Source organism: Euprymna scolopes, chromosome 16 (assembly GCF_053919585.1).
Source record: "Euprymna scolopes isolate OS-2025 chromosome 16, ASM5391958v1, whole genome shotgun sequence".
NCBI lineage: Eukaryota > Metazoa > Mollusca > Cephalopoda > Sepiida > Sepiolidae > Euprymna > Euprymna scolopes.
This window is the reverse complement of record NC_136497.1, coordinates 46372734-46390600: the sequence shown is the minus strand read 5'-3', so window position 1 is coordinate 46390600 and position 17867 is coordinate 46372734. Positions and strand designations below refer to the sequence as shown.

At 27.7% G+C, this 17867-nt stretch overlaps 1 long non-coding RNA gene across 4 annotated transcripts in view; it reads left to right on the top strand.

Moving 5' to 3' along the window:
- Positions 1-17867, top strand: part of LOC145295934 (uncharacterized) — an 87810-nt gene that overhangs the window by 12292 nt on the left and 57651 nt on the right. For all 4 annotated transcript variants that reach the window (XR_013869917.1, XR_013869919.1, XR_013869918.1 and 1 more), the window contains exons 2-3: positions 550-631; positions 15344-15386. This is a non-coding gene — a long non-coding RNA (uncharacterized LOC145295934). The remainder of the gene's footprint in view (positions 1-549; positions 632-15343; positions 15387-17867) is intronic.

Here is a 17867-nt window from a genome sequence, read left to right as displayed (position 1 = left end):
TTTACTTCATATTTGCATTTTATATTTTATTTGCATTTTATGAATTCATTCTTATTTTATTTTAATTTGTAATATATATTTTTTCATTGTATGTTATTTTTTTGTATTTTATCTTTTTATTCATATTTTTATTTGTATTTATATTCTTATTTGTATTATATATTTTGTTTTTATTTTATATTTTGATTTGTGTTTAAGAATTTCTATTCATATTTACTTGTTATTTATAATTTAGATTTTTTCATTGTATTTTACATTTTTGAATTCTTTTTTTATTTGCATTTCATATTTTTTGCACTTTATAATTTTATTTGTTTTTATTTTGATGTGCATTTTATATTTTTCATTTGTATTTTACATTATCGCTTTAATTATATATTTTTTAATTATATATTTTTATTTGTTGTTTTTTATTTTTAGGAATAATAGAAAGCCTTGCGTTGTTTTATATCCTTTCCTGTTTTATTAATTACCTGTTGATGTTTTCATGTTTCAATGTATGTACATTTCATTTTAATTATATTTTATATTTTAAAAACCTATTTTTAGAACTGAGTCATTGATCACAGCGTATAGAATAACAAGGCAAACCTGCCGATGCCCATTTCAGTCTTCAACAATCGATTGACTCGTAAGTACCGGCTATTTTAATTCACTTTAAAATAATCGGCTATGACCGAACGATTTTATAACGTTTAATGTTGGTTGTGCGATACATGATATTGCATTAATATTGTACCTCTATTTAGCCATCGCGGTCAAGTCAGCAGTAAACTCAGTGACAACCAGTTCCTCAGTAGATACACTCTGTAAAGATATACAAAAACTCAGATTATATCATTCGATAAGGCATCTTAGTAAAGTATTCTAAAACTCTAAAACCTCTTGTATCTTAATATTAATTTTGTACCGTGGGCAGGATAATACCATTGTGCAACTCAATATCAACGTTCTTCATGAATTTTGATGATGAGGCCATAAACCACCTTCTTTACAGACATAAGAAGATAATTCATAGGAGGTTTCACCGTCTGAGTAATGAATAATGCAAAAATACCTGATAGTATAGAACAGACAATAAAGTGTTAAAACAGACCCAAAGCGAATCAGACCGTTTATGCATGGAGTTCTATGACACTCAACTACTTGGTGCTTTGGTAGTACGCAAATGTGCCAATTTACTATTTATTGTGCTAAAAGAAAAAACATATTCCTTAAAAGAATGAAATACCACTTAAACATGACATAAAGTATTCATGCATAAAGAAGTCACCACTATGATTAAAAAAAGTGAAATATATATTTCTCTCTATGAGTTACTATTTTCACTTCTTTGTCTTTTTTTAAATTTTCTAAGTTTATATGCATTGCTATTCATTTTCTGACATCTAGTTCACTATATTGTTATATAATCTTCAGGAAAGCATGAAAAAATATATTTACTTCATATCATTCTACTTAATTGGTGCCGTGACCAGGATAATAAAACCAGGAGGGTTAAGACTACAATCCAATCAACTGTATCAAAGCGATTGCTTACAATGAACTCGAATATAATTTTTCTCCATCATTAATTAATTCTAAAAGAGTAATTTCATAAAACAGAGAAACCAAAGCAGGGTTTTGAACGCCCATACAATGTCCAAGAGAGAAATTGTATGAACTACTTCATATATTATCGGCATCTAATACATAATTAGATTGGTATATATATATATATATATATATATATATATATATATATATATATATATATATATACATATATATATGTATATATATATGCATGCTAATGATAAGTACTGTTTTTGCAACACATATGTAAAAGACAATTAAGAGTTATTCTTTATTTAGAAATGTTATCTATGTGAACAAGTTTATATATTTGCATCATTAAATGTACTTTTGTGACCTTTTGACAAAAATTATTTCACACACCAAATGTGTTAAAAATGTCAGTATATTTGAAGTATTTTTAAAGTATTCATGGTCCGCGATATAAAATCGACCTCCAATTTGAAGATTTAAACATTCCATAAATGAATACTTAGCCGTTAGAAAATTAATTGGCGTTTAACGACCATAAATTATATTCAATAAAAGTTGGAAATATTCGAATATTTAAATTATATGCTGTGTTGATGTCATAGCCTGTAACATTAACATTAACTTTTATTCATATTTTGTGTTAAATTCGGGAAGCCCATGGCTTACATTTTAAATATTTTCCAAATTAAAAATTAGGTAATAATCTTTTACCAACTTTGAATTAGGGTTGTAGACATAAGGTTTAATAACATTGTATCTTGATTTTCATCTTCGTGCGGTCACATATAATTCTTGTAAAACTCTCCTGTTTTGAGATTTATTTTCATCCGGTCATTCTTGAAGTATTATAATACTGTGTAAGAACTTAAACATTGCAAATGATATTTATTATATGTTCCCAGTGAAGACGGGAATGAGTTGTAACTGCTAGTGTGGTGCAAATTTGACTCGAAAACTAAACACAACGAAGTAAACTTGGAGGCTATTTTGAGATCTCGCCGATATATTTCGTGAATCTTTTCATTTTCTGTTCGTCAAAATAAACATCTGATCCACAAGAGGATTGTAAAAGAAATGGCACTGAAGGGGAGAAAGTGCAGAAGAGGTTTAGAACCATGCAGTCATAAGACTCGTGGAAGATAAGACGTGCTTAACAGTTTTTACGTGTTGTACGAGAGGGCAAAAGACGTCGTTGATGAAAATCAACCCACTTGGGAAAAGGCAAATTAAAAAAGGAAAATACAAAATAAACAGAAAGCAGCTTCTTTCATATTACGCGTTTCGTGCGGAAATAGCTATTTCCGAGTCAAACGAAATAGACTAACAAGGGAAAACATAAAAGGAGAAAAATACATGGAAACTAAAAAGCAGCAAAACCTATATATATATATATATATATGTATATATATACATATATATACATATATATACATATACATATATATATATATATATATATATATATATATATATATATATAAGTGCGTTAGGGATGAGATGCACAAACATTAAGGTGTATTTTACAGTTTCCATCTGAAGTTCTCTCTTTGGTTTCAACTTAACGTAATGTGTATTATTCTTGACAATCAATCGGATATCGTAAATTTTCAACGTGGAAAGCAATTCAATTAACTGATATAATTTATTAAATACTTATCATACATACATCCAAACCAAACATGTGCATACCGCACACACACATAAACACACACACACATAAACACACACATATATACATACACATAACCACACACACACCCATATATATATATATCCATCTATCCATCTATCTTTCAATCTATCTATTTATCTTTCTATCTCTCTATCTCCCTTTATCTCTTCCTCTCTCTCTCTCTCTCTCTCTCTCTCTATATATATATATATATATATATATATATATATATATATATATATTGGATTTTTCTGTATATATATATATATATATATATATATATATATATATATATATATATATATATATATATATATATATATATATTGAGAATTCCGAAAGTTTGGTGTGCCCATACCTAATTACACACATATGCCACCCCTCTTTCTTTTTCAATTACTTGCTGAGTGTATATGTACCTATGTTGAATAATAATTAAGGCGATGATCAAAAATCTCTAAGTATCAGTGCATAGACAGAGAAGCAAGGACACTGTTCTTTATATATTGTCTTGCATACGTAATTGTGTATTTAAGTACATCTTTATTCACCTATTCATACACACACACGCGCGCATATATATATATATATATATATATATATATATATATATATATATATATATATATATATATATATATAGAATAATTTATCTGTTTCCAAACAATACTATTGACACGTTAAGACTTATCCATTTGAACCATTCAGATAATAGAATGCTTTTACTCGGATATTTTGCGATAGAACAAAAATATATATTTAATATAATTTCTGCTGTATATTAAAGGTAAACTTTTATTGGTTTTGCCTTCAATATTAATAAAATAGTGTATGATTCCCGCCTCTACCTAGGTTGTATGCGATAATACTTTTATTTTAGAGTTAATCGATTTTTATTGATTTAAAAATCAATAACATAAAATAAATCGGACTCTTTTCATTTATAAGAAAAATTTTATATCGAAAAAAAAAAACTGAACGTAATGTTTTTTTTTTTTAGCTTTTTTCGTAACCAATGCGACCAATTTTATTGTGTGGTTCATTGTTGAAACAAATGAATGAATTTTTCTGTGACTCTTCGAAATTTTAAATTATTCTACAATTAAAAAAGAAACAATTATATTACAATAAATAAACGTTAAAATAAAAATAAAGTATTATAAAAGTTTTTAAACTTAAAGTGCAAACTCATTTCTACTTTAAAATAATCTATAGCAAATCCTCGTGTTTTTAAACGAGTTCATGTATACTTTGGATTGAACAATTTGATGAATACAGTTTTAAACAATATAATATTCACAAACTTGAGTTTTTGAGATGAGAATTAATTACTTGTCTTATTTTCTTCTTCTAACCATTGTTTTCATCTTGCGTGTAATATTCGTCAGATGTGTTTTGTCAAACTCCGGAATCTTTCTTTGAACTCGGGAATCTTTCCGTCGAACTTGGGAATCTGCACAAAATTTCGAAAGGAACTCTTTGTTTAATCAACGTGACTAGCAGGCTATGGTTCCATCAGCCATGACTCCTAAGTAATTCTCAATTGTATTTTTTTTCACTGACCATTAAACCTTCCACCATCCATAAGAGTGTAACTTCAAAACTGAATTTTACCAAGTACTTTATCCACGAAGCTACGGGTCTGGAAGTTTCAGTGCGACGAGATGCACATGAAAACGATCGGTTGTTACATCGATAGAAACGTTGTGAAAATAGCACTGCAGTTTACAGCAGTAATCCGAAAATTTCAAATAATATGATCAATTAAATTTGTTATGGGTTCAAAGTATTTTTGTTCAGTTAATAATTTTATGACTTAACGATTATGTAATAATTTCATTTAACTTTCAAAATCCAATAAGAAATTATTTTGTAAAAAAAAAAAGAAGTGCATAACTTTAAACAAAATCGTACACGTGTGAAAATAAAAATACACCTGCAAGCATCGTATAGATTATAGTAGATAAGCATCGTATAAATAAAGCAAGTTAAAAAAGAATAAAGCTTAAAGGCGTTGAGATTTCCTGATATATTTTTTCTTCGTCGTCTTCTCGATAGATTATGGTTCGCATTAATTGCTTCTGTACTACTTTTAATTCAAACAAATTAAAATAAACTACAGTAACTATAAATCGAATTTATCTATATAGAAAGGATACATTAAGTCAATTGTATAGTCGTACGTACCTTATAACCCGCCACCCCTTAAACAGTGGGATCGCCCGATCGATGAGGATTTATTTAAAGAATGTGAAATAGTCTTTTTCCAAAAAAAAAAAAAAAAGAAAAGAAAAAGAAATTGTGCGTTTTAAAATTATTTAAATTGCAACATTAGATTTAAGTGTTAATTTCTGTATTAAAAACAAAATATATTTGCTGATAATTATTTTTACAGGGATGAGAAAGTCGATGGTTATTGTCTCAAAATTTATACATTTTTACAATTATGAATAAATACAAAAGAGGAATATTCGCTCGCTTCAGTTAAAAATATTAAATGTTTAGTTAATAAAAAAAATATAAATGAAAGTTTGCTTAATATAATTAAAACTTACATAAGTGATCGGTTTCAAACGAAATATCATTAACAGTAAATTGAACCGATCGTGGAATTTCCGTGGAATTTCTACGGGATTCGCAAGTATAGATATACATGGGTGGTAATCGGCTGTTGCGATAATCATTTGCAATCTTTATGAAAAGCGCTGGAGCATGCTTGAACACTAGGGAGACGTTGTCATCACCGATTATTATCAGTGAGGAGTCACTGATGATGATGTGCGCGAAAACTCCTAGTAAGTAAATACTACTACTACTACTACTACTACTACTACTACTACTACTACTAATAATAATAATAATAATAATAATAATAATAATAATAATAAACAACGATAACACTGACACTTCGGTATTTGTCATAAGCAGATCGTTTATCAAGCATCTCACATCAGTTAAATGGCGAGAAACGATCATGTACAAACAAATATATGAATAAAAGAAAACAGGGCGTGAACAAGAAACGGAAGACTGAAAAATATTGATAAACCAGCATCACATGTCTATACCAGGATAATATTAAAATACTGTTCATATATATATATATATATATATATATATATATATATATATATATATATATATATATGTATATATATATATATATATATATATATAAATCTATATATATATATATATACATATATATATATACACACACACGCGCCTACATATATACATATATATGTATATATATATGTATATATATAAACATATATATATATATATATATATATATATATAAAGTGTAAGATAAATGATTAATAGTTCGCATTTAAACTATATTTTTTATAATTAGTGAATATAATATTAAAAAAATTAATTACGTTCTTTTTTTATATGAAAGTTATAGTTATATTAACAAAACTATTGCAGTATATATAGGGAACCAGATTAATGAAGTATTAATTAAATATAAATTGTGAAAAATTGTAATGTTAGCGTTATAACAAACTCTGTTTGGGTTGGCTCTCTAGTATATATACGATGTTTATAAGTATTATGATGCACTACTGATTAAAAAAAGGACTGTTTTGATGGTAATATACGTGAGAAAAATATAAAATTACATTTTTCATATATATATATATATATATATATATATATATATATATATATATATGAAATATATATGTATCTCTAAACATTAATAAAGAACACAGTGCAGTCACAAAAAAAAAAATGCCCCCATGAAAAAAATTAATTTACTAGTATTCTCACTCTTATATATATATATATATATATATATATATATATATATATATATATATATATGGAGAGAGAGAGAAAGAGAAAGATAGAACTAGACAGACAGATAGAAAATGAAAAATATTTATTGAAGTAAAACATCGAGATATCAGATTCTCATGTATTTAATTCAATATGTAGAGTTGTAATGTTCAAAATACTAAAGTAAATTAAGTGAAAATTAATGTACTATAATTTAAAAGCACTATTTGACTTCATGGTATAGAATTCAAGACTCTGTTTGTAGAGCTATGTCTCAGTAATACAAAAGGAAGAAAAACATAGATAATGCATGAATATATATATATATATACACATATATATCTCTATATATATACATATATACATATATATATCTCTATATATACATATATACATATATACATATATATATATATATATATATATATATATATATATGTATATATATATATATATATATATATATATATGGGAGGTGTATGTGTGTCTTTGTGTGTGTATGTATAAGCTGCACAGAAACCTTGATGTTTCATTACAGCTTAAGAATAAAATTCTCAACGAATTTTATTTGAGATGAATATACTGGGAGAAAATTACCCCCCCCCAAAAAGATGACTTCTAGCGAAATAATCAATTAATAAAAGAATTTAAACACACAATTACACACACTACCATACACCATAACACACACAGTTAGTTCCAAGTCCATTCTTTTTCTCCCTCTTTCTCACCGCATACACACACACAGACATGCGTGCGCGCACACACACACGCATATATGCACAGGGATCCATGCAAATATATTGATATACATGCAAATACACATACCGTGCAGCATCCAATATCGAAGAAGATACTTAAACACAATGCGTTAAGGTATGACTTTTTCTCCTTGAATATCTCACGGAGATAGTATCTATGTTAAAATCTTTCGTTAACAAAGAATACTTTTTCTTGAAATTATTTACTCGTTATTATTCATAAATGTGTAATGATCAGATCCACACTTCCTCTCCCCTATATATATATATGTTATATATATGTATATACAAAATATACATATATTTCTCTCTCTCTCTCTCTCTCTCTCTATATATATATATATATATATACATATATATATATATATATATATATATATATATAAAATGGATTAAGAAATTCCAACGAGAGAAAGATTAGATAATATATATATATATATATATATATATATATATATATATATATATATATATATATATATATATATATATATATATATCTTATCTCATCTTTCTCTCGTTGGAATTTCTTAACCCATTATATATATATATATATATATATATATATATATATATATATATATATGTATTATATATAAATATATATATATATATATATATATGGGGGCCTAAAAATCTATACACCCTTTTTGAATCATTATGAATCGTTCAATTTCTTAATTTTGTCAAGTAAAAAAAAGAGTACTAGAAAAGTACAGTATTAAGAATTCAGATACAAACATTCTGACACTAAAATTAAAGACATGCGGAAAAAATGAACTTGAAATAATGTTAATTCCTATTTGGCATTATTTTAGAATGTTAATAAAATGAATTTCAATCTTCTTCTGTTCCAATACATATTTTGTTATCGGAAAAAATTGAACCCAACATTTACATAAAGTTTGGTTTTACTTGCAGTATTCTTTTCATGCGCATGCCCATTCACTTAATCTTCTTTCAATTTTTGTCTGTAAGTGAAAATCGACTCAACATATGGAATATCATGCAAAATTTAGGCGATGTAACAGAGTTTGGAGTGTAGGTGATAGTGTGGGATCTATTAAGTTAAAGACTACTTTTTATCATAAAAACGAGAGACTGGTGGCAGATGCACCAGCCCAGATATGGCAACAATTATCCATGCATGAGCGAATAGTGACTTCGTAGATATAAAGGATACTCCGCTGAGTGTGTAATTTTCTAGCATGGTAAAGAGAGCCCAACTTCGTCGCAGTAATTTTGCAATTTACCCACTACATTTGTTCGAATTCAATCAGTCTGCGACTGTTGAGCCTAGGATTTGGAATTAAGAGTTATTAGGTAGTTTATTAGTATATACAATGTTTTCTTAATTTTATTGATTTATATGTAAGATCTATGCAGATATTAAGCAATTTTGTAAAATATTTATTTTTTAAATGATGTTAGCAATATACTTGTGTTTTATTCGATTAATATATACATGTGTGGGTGTGTTGTAATAATTAAATTCGCAATATATATATAGACCGAAAAGTTGTGGAAACAATCTCTATGATCAACAAAAATAAATACAAGAATAAAATACTATGAATTTATTTTATTTTTGTATTAAATGTTATTCCTTTAACTCTTTCACATACATACATATATACATATTCAGACACGTCTCATTGAAGACGGCGGAGTTATTATTTTTCCGATCTTCATGGATAATTTTTCAATTTGCCGTACAACTGAACGAGGTACCAACTGAAATTAAAAAAAAAAAAAAACGCCCGGCAAATTGAAAAATTATCCGTCAAGATCGGAAAAAAGAATAACTCCTAATGTTCAATGAGACGTGTCTGAATAATGACCTGCTGCCAAAAAATACACACACACACACACACACACACACACACACACACACATATATATATATATATATATATATACATATATATATATATATATATATATACTTTTCGAAAAATTGGGTATACTTGAAGGATATGACTTAAATGTGGTATTCTGGTAACTGCAATAATTCTGGCAAAGAATAGCATAGAAACAAATGTTAACGTAGATAAAAGAGATCACCCCCCCGTATTTTCAATAAACCTTTACTTTTCTTGCATCCATTATTTAAAAGAGTAACGTTTTATGTTTTCTGCAAAAAAATAAAATAATTCAAAATATAGTACTAGATTTGTATAGTCATGAAGAAGATATGCTAGACTGATGCAATTTAATTTTTTTCACAAGTCTAGAGTAGTATTTTTTTCGGTACTGCGTTTTCCCTACATGATAAGCCATGATATAGTTTATCAGTAACCCTGCTTACGTAGAGAGGTAAATAAATTAAGGTTTTGGAATCCAAACAATTGTTATAAGTAAATAAATTTTAGGAAACATTTCAACATAAACGTTCTTTTGTCAATCGACTTATTTCAAAGTTTAACTAAACTATCTTCAGTTAATATCCCATATAATAATGAATACATCGTTATATGATTTTATTTAATCTGTGCGTTTATCGATAGCATTTTTTTTTTTTATCAATTAAAAGACTATTCCAAACTTCCGCGTGAAATAAATAAGCGGTCATCTGAATGCTAGTCACATTAAGTTTCGGCCGATACAACCTGCGAACTTCTTTAGGCAAACTGTCTTTTTCGAATCCAACTATCTTCATATTGAACTCACGGATCTGTACGAAAATCTGAGCGAAAGCGCTTAATCGACAGAGTAGATTATTCTCGTTTCCTCACTCATAACAGGGAAATATTTTTAAGTAATTCTTATTATATCCTTTTTTTAATATTACCTGTAAAGATGATTGCACCTTTATTGTTTAGAAGATGATCATTTACCACTGAGTATACAATCCTCTGCATCCGTTGCGCTACGAAGTTCAGAGAGTAAATGGATCAATGCATAGTGAGAAAACCATCTCTAGTTAGAGAACAGGAGTCCGAAAAATCCCAATGAAATAAATTATCAACCCTTATCGTAAAAAATAAAAACAAAGAGTAAATTCCATTTTAGAATTAATCGTGACAAAAAAAGGAAATCCTCTTCGGAATTTAAGAAAGATAAACGGGGAAAATGAGATTATAAACTTTACAAAGAAAGACGAACAACAGACGCGACTACTATATTATATTGCGATGACGCATGTGAAAGAAGATACGCCCATTTAATCTGCGCTTTTACCGATGAAATAGTGATTATAAACAGGAGCGGATAAACCAACAGACAAAACCCTTCAGAAAAAATGTGTGTATATATTGAAAAAAATTGGGAGAAAAGTTCACCTTACAATAGTGCACGTTTTATGTATATCGTATATTTATTTTAAAATAAGATATTCAATATACAATTTTTATGTATATATATATATTATATTATATTGTATTGTATTATATTATATAATAGTATATTATATTATAATAAATTATATTATATTATATTATATACTCTAAGTATATGTGTATGCACACAATTTTCCGTTATTGATTGTTTCTGCATTGCAATAAAATATCTATAAAACAATATCGGAAGATCATTGCAATTTTTGTAAAGGTATTTCTTTGTCCCTTGCGAGAAAACCAGCACGAAATGCATTTCCATACATGCAAGTCATATACGAAATTATAAATTCTGTGAAATATCTATATAATATATTTCATTTATCTACTTTGTTTGTTTATATATATATATATATATATATATATATATATATATATATATATATAGAGAGAGAGAGAGAGAGAGAGACATAGATGGATAGAGAGATGGATAGATAGAGAGATAGATAGATAGATAAATATATATATATATATATAGATTTAGATATAGATATATGTATATATATACATACACATACAAATATATATTACAAACTTACACATAAACACGCATAAGAAAACATATATACATATAAAAGTATACATGCAAGTAAGCATATTTACTAATACACGTATTGCACAATATGATGACAACATCATTTTCATAGGAAACGAGCTATAGGCGATCATTCTTTGCATTTGGAAATGACAGTGTATATAATGTATTCATATTCTAGGTTATTCATATGAATAATATTATTGTTAATTTTTTTTTTTTTCTAAATAATCGCGCACCCTTCCGGGGTTCTTTCTCTCGAATCAAACACAAGCACATACATACTCAATATATATATATATATATATATATATATATATATATATATATATATATATATATATATATATATATATATATATATATATATATATACGTATATATGTATGCATATATATGTATATATAGAGAGAGATACGATCACCCACTAATTATAATTCGATTCCTATACGATGATATTGTCATCATATTTTATAATACGTGTATAAATACATATATTCAACTTGCATGCATACATACATGCATATCTATGTGAGTGTGTGTGTGTCTTTGTGTTTATCTCTGTGTGTGAGTCTGTGTGTATGGGTTTGTAAAATATATATGCATCCGAATAATGAATATACGTGTACATTATATAACATAACCATAAATACACGAACTAAATAATCTCTCTCTCCCCCTCTCTCTTTCTTCCTATCTTGCTGGCATGTATGTGCGTATAGGTGTGTGTGTGTGTGTGTGTGTGTGTGTGTGTGTGTGTGTGTGTGTGTGTGTGTGTGTGTGTGTGTGTGTGTGTGTGTGTGTGTTTGCCTTAATTGAGCGTATGAATGAGATCTATCGCGGACGCAAAAGTATTCGGGGAATAACGAAATTAAATTTTCTCTGTAGATGAATGCGAAATATTTTGTTTGCATTATTGTATTTTTTATGTGTGTGTGTTTTTTTTTATTAATTTCCCGGAAGAAATAATAATAATAATAATAATAATAATAATAATAATAATAATAATAATAATAATAATAATAATAAATTTTTGTCGCAAGATAAATTGCAATTATCGACCGAGTTAAACGAGACGGCAAGATAAATAATTATGGCGTGCGAAAAAATGCGTGGGCCTCCTAATACTCTTAATAAATAGACAAAAAATTATTTTTATACATAAGCAATCATACAGACAAAGAATATATATATATATATATATATATATATATATATATATATATATATATATATATATATATATATATATAATGCATAAATATCTGTATATATTAACAGGCTCCTTCAATCGTTGACAGACAATGGATACCCACGAAGGGGTGCCTGCGCGTGAAATTTTTGTGACAGAAGATGCGCAATCTCCAACCACACCTCTCCTTAATCAACATTGTTAAATAGCAGTATCATGTGGAGTGTATGTATAGGACGACTGGAAAAATGCCGAGATAAGCGGAGAGCACACACAGCGCCTAGAATTCCCAACTGGTCACCCAGGTACTAACCAGGCTCAACGTTGCTTAACTTCAGAATACCCGTGTATCAACGCGATTATGCCGTATATATATATATATATATATATATATATATATATATATATATATATATATATATATATATATATATATATATATACTACAGGCAATCGGGTTTTCGATTTAAGATTTATATATAATCTATGCATCTGATTAATAGATATACGATTCTAGGTAAAGTTTATTCATTTCTGTTATTTTCTGGAATTTAAATCGGCCTCCATGAAAATATACCTCGTTGCTGGAATATTTATAAACTGGTAACACGTTTCCTATTCTTATCTAATCAGTGAAACCCAGTACTAAAAAAAGTTTCGCAAATAATATAACTATTTCGTTTATCAGACAAGCACTGACATGTTTCCATTTGGATCATTGCATTATTTATTTATTTATTTATTTATTTATTTATTTATTTGCAGTACATAACTTATGACGTGGAGTAAAAATAATTTTTGAGATACCAATGTCGATCAACTTCTTCATTAATTATATACACAATTTATGCGTATATTTTATAAGAACACATTTTCATGGGTTTAAACGGTTGTGTCTGTTTAAACCACGCAATAAAAATGAAAGACAATATAGACATGATTATATCATGAATTATTTTACTTTTTACGTTTGTATTTACGTTTTTTAGTGTATTTTAATGTTACCGCGACATACTCGAGAATCGATAATAGATCGGATTGGTTAATAAATGTTTTATAATTTGTATTTAAAAGGTGTAAACCAACGTTAACTGTAAAATGACTGAAAGCAATTTAATCATTAAATTACTATACTATTTTATACACTTACAAAAATGAAACTGTTTCAGAATCTTGATTAAATAAACACAAGAGAAAACTTTTCTGCCAAATATAGTATAATTGATTGCAATACGTATCCGTTGTTGGTATTTTTTATTAGCGATATAAGCAGTATTTTTTATTAGCGATATAAGCAATATTGAAACATTACATACATTTTTTTATTTTAATATATGTGTGTGTGTGTGTGTGTGTGTGTGTGTGTGTGTGTGTGTGTATGTGTGGGTGTGTGTGTGTGTGCCCTGTATGCATTTAATGCCAAATAAATGATTTTGGAAAAGATATCACGGCATATGAGTTGAGATAGGCGAGAGCATGTTGGAAATAATGAGTTCTAAAACATATACATACATATGAATGCACGCATGTGTATGTGTGTATGTGTGTATATCTATATTCTAGGCGAATACAAAAATTAAAAGCAGTCATGCATACACACGATCCCAATTGTATACATAACTCGTAATATATATATATATATATATATATATATATATATGTGTGTGTGTGTGTGTGTGTGTGTGTGTATATGTGCGTGTATATATATAACACAAACTCACAGGTACACACAGATACACACACGCACACACACATATATACATATATATACATATATATAAATATATATATATATATATATATACAAGTAGTATGCAGATATTTCTCATTGTACAGAGCTGTAAAAATGTTTGCAATAAACAATCTGATCAGATATATCTAAAGAGAGATATATTGCATCTTTTTCTCCCTTGTATCTGTCTTTTCTCTCTATTTATTTTGTTACTCATCTTACTATCTCTCTCTCTCTCTCTCTCTCTCTATATATATATATATATATATATATATATATATATACATATAATATGGATATATATATATATATATATATATATATATATACGCACCTAACTATACAACGATATACGCATACGCATATATATATATATATATATATATATATATATATATATATATATATATATATATATATATATATATATACGTTGTTGTCCCGACTCTGTTTTGATCTGTAGTATATATTTTCTTTCAGTTTTTTTTTTAACGAATTCCTGTTTTTTTTTATGCACTCGAGCAATACTTGTTAATGGCAAGTGAGCATTTGGGTTTGCTTGGTTCGATGGCATTTCCGTTTTTTTTTGTTGTAACTATTGGTTATATTAAACAAAGATCATCCTGTCATGCATATCGTTGTCCACAACAAGAAATCGAAAATTCGTTATAAATTATGATACATTTCGATTTGACTTATTATAATTATTTCTTTGTGTGACTCAAAGACGTGGAGTAATACATTTTTACTTTAATTTTATTCGATACATGTCTTTTCAGGAGTCAGCTCAACTTGCAGGCACGCGGTTCAAGATTAGATCAGGTACGTAGAATATCCGTTATTGGGTGTTCATCTTACATTTGCATTTGTGAATCAGGGTGTAAACAGGATAGACAATCGGATTTAAATCTATCCACGCAGAAAATAAAAATGCACTTAAAATATTTAGTCGGTTGAATTCGATTTACGGAAGCTAGCCTTTATTTCTATGCCTTTATTTCTATGCCTTTATTTCTATGCCGGAATTTTGATTCAGATATTTTACTTTTATATCTCAAATTTATGATTTTCATTTCTTTTATATAATTCTAGTAATATTTTGAGAGAGTAGTATTTTATGATAATCCTTCTTGAAGAAAGAGTGTACTTCAGTTTGGAATTTTGTGCAATACAAACAGGCGCTCTCTATCCAGATGAGTATTGCTACCTATTACATGGTATTATTAGAGTTACGGTTGCCATTTTTATTACATTGCTCGTATGCCCTATAATTATGGGAATTTTCTATTCGTATCTGTTTTCAGGTTAAATAATATATCTTGCATAATTGTGTCGTTATACGTTATTACGATGCTAAGTCTTTTATCATACAATTGACAACCGAAAACCAAAACAGAAAAAGAATAGGTAAAAATGCTGTTAATCAACAGGAAATAGGTGTGGTGTAGATTGTTCTTAAGAAACGAATGAACACACAAACAATACCGCTACTAACGGCGCATGCGTTAGCATCACATCCGGTTTGGAGTCGAAAAAAGTGGAACGGCATGGCTGTCACTCGGTTGGTCGTCTATTACCTCCGGTTAGGTTCTTTTATTCCGTCTAAAATCCCAACTGGAAGCAAAGGGCGTAGATGAGTCTTGAGTTTCGGAAGGGTCAAAGAACATTTGAACTGATTGAAAGTATACGAATTTTCTTCTGAGATATCAGTCGGAAAAATCGAAGAAAAAAACCCACTAAGGACAGACATATGTTACTGAAAATTGGACGAAAAAATTTGATGATGTTTATGTTTTAGTAAGTCATGCTATTTCTTGTATATATATATATATATATATATATATATATATATATATATATATATATATATATATATATATAAAGGGAGAGATGGATAGATAGATAGATAGATAAATATTTATATATATACTTATATATATATATATATATATGCATATGTATACATAGTCATATATATATGCTTTCAGAGAAGTAGTATGTATATCAACTTTAGTATGTATTGCGTATGTATATTTATATGTATATATACATTCATATATATATGTATTCATATATATATATATGTACATATATACATATATGTGTATAATGTAACTTAAATATATATTATAATAAGAATAAAAGAGAGTCCAATTAGATTTGAAATAACACACATATTTTATTCAATGGAAATAATACACTATTGTATTTATGCATCGACATATTTGGGTTCACGAAAAAATTAAAAACTCAAACTACTAGAGTAAAGAGCCATATAAACTATTCACACTGTGTATCATTACATTAGTGTAGTATATATTATTATAGAGAGCACTATATATTGAACGAATTATCATGATGTTAAACAGTGTGTATGGAATGAATATGTACCATAACCTGTTTAGTTGTTTCTTAAATGCACTCCTATTTTGATTCTGAAAATTTTCAAGACACTTATTTATATTTCTCTCTCTCCCTCTCTCTCTCTCTCTCTCATATATATATATATATTTATATATATATATATATATATATATATATATATATATATATATATATATATATATAGTAAGTTATAAAATATATATGGCGATTAAGCTTCACTGAATATTCCGCGTTCCATCCACTCTAGGACACTTCAGGCTTATGAGCATAAGCCTGAAGTCCTAGAGTATATGAAACGCGGAATATTCAGTGAAGCTTAATCGCCATATATATTTTATAACTTACTAACTAGCTCTACCTACGTATTGAGCACTTTTGAAGTAAATACTTTAAGTTTACACATAAATTTATACGTTCGTATATTAATTTTATGTGAGTAAATGAAGTAGTTATATATATATATATATATATATATATATATATATATATACATATTTTTATACTGGGATTTTAACACTAACTCTTAATGGACTTGGACATATGAAAGCTAAAGTATGTATGCACATAGGTAGCCAAAAATGTGTATTAATACAGCTGTGTATGCTATTGAACACAGCATAAACTCAATGACCTCACTATGAACTAACAAGTATACCTTATTGAACTAACAACTATACATATACTAAGGAACGTGTAAGCGTTTAGAGCGGGAAAAAATTAAATCAGTTAATTGAATATATCGGACATTAAGCATTTTAAGTTCGACTCCCGTCTCAAATCCACGAAGATAAGAGCATTAATGTAATTATCTGGCCCCTGTTGATTTCAGAGTGATGCTAGTTATGTGAATTTCTAGGAGGTCAACCCTCCCTGGTTTTGCCTTCTCTCTTGCAAGGTCTTGCAGTGGGAAAGAACTAA